The sequence below is a fragment of the Colobus angolensis genome, unplaced genomic scaffold (genome assembly GCF_000951035.1).
Source record: "Colobus angolensis palliatus isolate OR3802 unplaced genomic scaffold, Cang.pa_1.0 Scaffold694, whole genome shotgun sequence".
Lineage (NCBI taxonomy): Eukaryota > Metazoa > Chordata > Mammalia > Primates > Cercopithecidae > Colobus > Colobus angolensis.
Window position 1 is genome coordinate 353,736 of NW_012120643.1, and position 5,530 is coordinate 359,265.

Sequence of the window (5,530 nt, forward strand, 5' to 3'; positions counted from 1 at the left end):
TAGCTGTATAACAAACCTGTACATGTACCCCTGAACTTAAAAGTTAAAAAAAAAATTAAAACAGAAAAAAAATTCTTCTTCTGACACCATCAACAAGGAAATCAATCAGGAATAAACAAATAATTTGAGGGAATCACTGTGGCCAAATAAATGTGTATTCTATTGGTATTTCACATCACCTGACACCATTCCCAACAGCTGAATGCTTAGTGGACCTCCCTGATATTCAAGTTAAATATTTTAATGTGCAATGTGATGTGATTTCCAGGCAGAAAAAAATAGTTACATTATCCCTTTTGTAGCATACAGCTGGAATCAAAAACTGTTTTTTTCTTAAGAAGCAATGAAGAGCTCATACATAATGACAGTTAGAGGAGGCAAAATGTAGACACTTTAACTCAGGAAACTATTATGGAAATAGGCTAGGAACAATATGGAAATAACATAAAGAAAATACATAAAAATTCATACCAATAATCGTCATAACAAATTTCATTCTTCTACTAATCTCACTTGTTATGTATTATTCACATCAAATTTTAATTTCTCCCAGACAACCTGTAAAACGATGTAGGATCTTTTAAATAAATGCATTGACTATTCCCATGGCCTGGGATATATATGTATTCTCATCATGAAGAGGAAATATTGATACAGGACTTTAGTGAGAGCTGCTAATTTCCCTGAAATTCCCATCAGGTGAGTTTTTAATGCTGACTTCTAGTTGCTGAAGGACAGTGATAGCTGGCGATGAGAGGTAATTGTTTCCTGTCACACACTTTTATCCATTTATTTGCTTCTTTCTGTCATCACTGGTTTAAAATGAAAACACAAAAGTTCCTAGGAAATATCAAAGCATTTACTGTTGAAGCTAGACAGATCCTAGAAAAAGTAGTTACTCCCAAAAGATTAGAAATGATGGAAACTAGCAAAAGATATTTTTACCATTTAGTTCAAAGCCTATGTTAGCAGATTGTATCCAGGGGCAGAGAGAGACTCCTTGGGACATCAGTACAATTTGAGAGGCATCAAAAGTCCAAGGGCATGTCCCTCACTAGCCTTCACGTTAATCTCATCTACTAATTTCTTCCAATAAAATATGCTGTCTTAGATATCTAACCCTTAAGAATCATAATAGATTTTAATTATAACAAACATCAGACATTGTGTAGTACAATTAATCCCCTCAAAATCACTGAAAAGTTGTCGAGATGAAGTTAACCTTGAACTTTCTCAAGATAAATTTTTTAAAGAGAGGCTTTCCACTTAGGTATATGCAAACCACAATTTTTTATAAAAAATTTTGTTAAGTTAAAATCTGCTTTTCTAATTTCCATTCACTGATAATAATAACTTACAATTATTGCCATTTTATTATGTGCTAGGCACTGTGTCTAGCACTTTGCCTGTATTATTCATTTTAATTCTTTCAATCACTTTATGAAGTGCTGGAAACTGAAGGATGAGAGTTAAATCACTTGTTCAAATTTCACATGACTGTGGAATGTAATGGCCAAGATTTGAACCCAAGTTTGTCTGACATCAGAGTTCGAACATTAGTTATGTGCCACATATCTTCCTGATCTGCACAAAATCCTTTTAAGTATCTTAATCAATGGAGCTGTATCCTATTTCTGCTTCAGGTATTCTCAATTTTGTTTTTCCTTTTTTTCCTAATCATTCACCTGGATTTCATAACATCCTTCTTTAAATTTGTAAAAGATCTCTACGTTTAGAAACAATAACTATAATCCAGATGCATTCTAATCCATTTAGCACCCAGAAAGGTATGCCTGGTCTGCTAGTCACTTCATTTCTAATTAAACTAAATAAAACAAGTAAATCTTGTTACTTTAGAACACTTAAGCCATGCAGTTCAGCCATTACAACATTTTCTGTAGTTGGGTGTATGTGTTAGGACCAAGAGGAGGACTTAACTTTTTGCCCAAATATATTTCATATTACTATAAACATCAAATAATTTTGATCTACTAAATATTTCAAGATAACAACTAAGCCATCAAGTATGCTACACTATCTATTCATCTGCAAATTTCATGACAAAGTCACTTATGGTCTTATGTAATCATTGATGAAATGTTGAATATTCTTTTCCAAAGAACTACATTATCTGTTTTAGATTTGTTTATGTAAGGGCAGGTGTTATGACTGTCTTGTGAGGATAGAAAAGTGTGCATAGTTTGCAGAGGGAGTGATATATGCATGTGAATAAATTAAGTAAACAGTTGGAAGCCTGAGCTGGAGTTCAAGAATAAAGCCTTTTGTAAGATATTCATTTAGGAATCTGTAAACTTGAGGGCCAAAGTTACATGATAGCGGAAGGACAGTAAAATAAGAAGAAAATATGACTAGGATATTATAGAAGATGTCTGAGTAATTAAAATTAACATGGGGGTTTAAAGAAAAGAAATTGGAGACTCAAAAAAGGGAGTTGTAATCCTTTCAACTGATAGAAAAATGCCATAAATATGACAGAAGAACAAAGTATACAGGGATAAATAATTTATGGGACATCTATAGGCAAGCCACCAAATATGTACTCGGGTGATCTCAACAAAATTCTCCAAAGTCAAGTAGCACATGGTGCATAGTAGTATACAGTGTATGTCCCGACATTGAACATTCAGGGCAATACTAGTTGCCAGCGCAAGAACTGTGATAATTTTACTCATTAGAAAGATTCACACCATCTATGTTTGGTACATAGGAGAAACAGCTTAAAGATGGTAATCAAGAATAATTTCCTGAAACTGAGTATTGAGTGCTAGTAAATTTCTTGTGTGTATTTTTGTAAGAACTCTATGCTCTGTAGCATATTAAGCCTAGAACATTTTCTCTTGAGCAGCAAAACTCAATGCTATGCCTTTGGTACTTATGTTTTAAATCAGAACTATTTGAATGAGGCTATTCCCCACGGCCACTGCGGGGAAAATAATGTTGATTGATAAAAAAGTGTTTTTAAATAGGATTTTGAAAACAAGATACATGCAAAGTGTCAAATAATGGGTGATAAAGGGGAAGAATGAGGAAATAGAGACAGCAAAAGACTTCTCTGAGGGGAGAGATACTGATAGGAAATTGAGAATGGTGTGATAGCATAAAGAGAAAAGTTTGGTTGTCTTTCTGTTGCTTTTTAAAATTTGGTTCATATCTTTTAATGAAAGAGAGTGAGGAGATAAACATATTTGTAGACTTAAAGGATGTTAGTATTCAAGATGGGAATATTAAACAGAGAAAATGGGTATTAAATATTAAAATAATTTTCCAGAAAAGATTAATGTTCACAAGAAAACTTCAGAGAAGTAGTTGTAGAAATGGTCCAGTTTACCAGATATCTTTGAGATTAATATTATCCTGACATAATCCAAGGTCACAATTGTGTCATTTCAGCATAGGATCTAATATCTATTTGGTTTGGGCTAACTACTGGACGGTATCACATGTTAAGGAAATTTCATCAATTTATGGCAGGTGGAATTCCTGCAGGACTGGGGCTTTATCCTCATTTCTCCATTTACAATGTTTCATAGCCTTGCCAGACAAATTGGGGCATCTTTTCTAGCTTCATGGAGGAATTATTGCAGTGTGCAGGTGTCATTAGGGAATTTGGCAGACTTGGCATCATTTTGTTGGAGGACTTCTCTATAACCTTGTCTTCTCAGACCCAGAGGTAGGTCTTGGCCTACGGCCCTGAAGATAGAAAATAAGGCATTATCTAACTTCCTTAAGGCTATCCCTGAAAAACTAATAGTGATTGGTATCTGAGTTTTATGTACAGTGTACTTCTGATCTTGGTTTTAGTTATGTGAACTCATCATGAAAATAACAAAATAGTAAACTAGCCACACACAGTCACCTCTTAGAGCTCTTATAGTATGGACAAATATTATAGTCTTGAGTAAGAGAAAGGGACTGTGGCACAGGAACATACTGAATGTGGGCCATATGGACAGAGAGGTAGCTAAATAACACCCACAGTCAACTGTGAATTTTCATGGTCTTTCTTACTGACTCTGTAAGCAGGAGTTAGGAAATGCATTTATTCATGTTTAAATCAGATGTGATCAAGTTGAAGACAGCCTATGAGCAATTCAAAATTTCTTAAAGGTATATATTTGTTTGTGCAAGTTTATGAGGGGAGTGGATCTAAAATTTCTGTATCTTATCACTTATAAATTGAGTTTATTTTTATTCTCTTTTATGCAAACTCCAATTTGATCCTAGTTCCCACATATTTTTGTACAGTGATGCCTGCTATTTATTGTCTTCTGTTTTTGTAAACTCTAACCATTTTTTTCTCCAGGTAGGGGAGAGGAAATTTTTTTTTATTTCCCATAGGGTAGTAGAAATAGACTCATTTATTTTTTCTCTCTGTGGAACCAGAGATAAGATAGCCAGTATATTTACATAACTCCATTCTTCATTTGTCATATGGCATTACACAATATTTACCCACTTTACAATGTACTCCACTCATTTTTAAAATTTCTCTTCTTTATTCACATCTCCTATATTCATTCATTTATTCATTTATCTATTTATTCAACACATATTCATTTAGTGTCTTCCTAATGGAAGATGAAGCATGCTCTCTACCCTAGTCTTGTGGGATGAAGGTAGAAGGACAAGTGACAAACATACAAAACAATATAATGTAAAGAAGATTATAAATTTTATACTGAAGATAAAACTATGTTATGGAATTCAGAATAATGAAAAATGTTATTGAAATGAAATTGTTTTGCAGGTATGAAATAGTGCCAAGGAAAGTTTAAGCAGGATTCATAGAAGAAACTGACTTTGGACTGAGATTAAAGGATGGCCTCTGGAGAGAGGAGAAAATGGAGAAAGAATGCACATGAGATAATTTGTTATATCGTGTCCCAAATTCAAAGGATGCACATAATAATTTGCAGAATGAAAGTAATTTGTTAAGGTCTAAATTACTGGTAAAAGTGTGATACAGTTGGCAGTTTTTTAAAAGGTGGAAGATTTGTGGGAGAAATTTTTAATTTATTTTTGGATATGATGTATTTAAGATTCAGGAAGGATAATAAGGTGAAGACATTCCCAGAAAAAGACTGTAATTGGACAGATTTGTCGAAACTCATGATAGAAAAAATGAATGACATGTAGTATGCATAATGCATGTACATTTTTTAGATGGATTGAGTTTATGTTGTCATTTTTAAAATGAAGAAACTCAGGCAAAGACATTTGCCATGATGTAGTGGGTGAATTAGACAGACAGAGGAGAAACACAAGTCCAGAATTCTCTTTATCAAACTACTATTATAAATTTTTGAAGTTGTATCAGTCAAGGTTTGATCAGAGAAACATAATCACTGTGAGTATTACAGAATAAGGAATTTATTATAGGCATTAGACTTTGTGTACTTGTGGGAGCTGCTTAGGCAGTCTAGTGTAATGCTGTTATCTGTGTATCTGGTACTTTCCCGAAGTCAATAGGCTGGCTGTTGGGAAGGAAATATACACATATGTAGTAGGA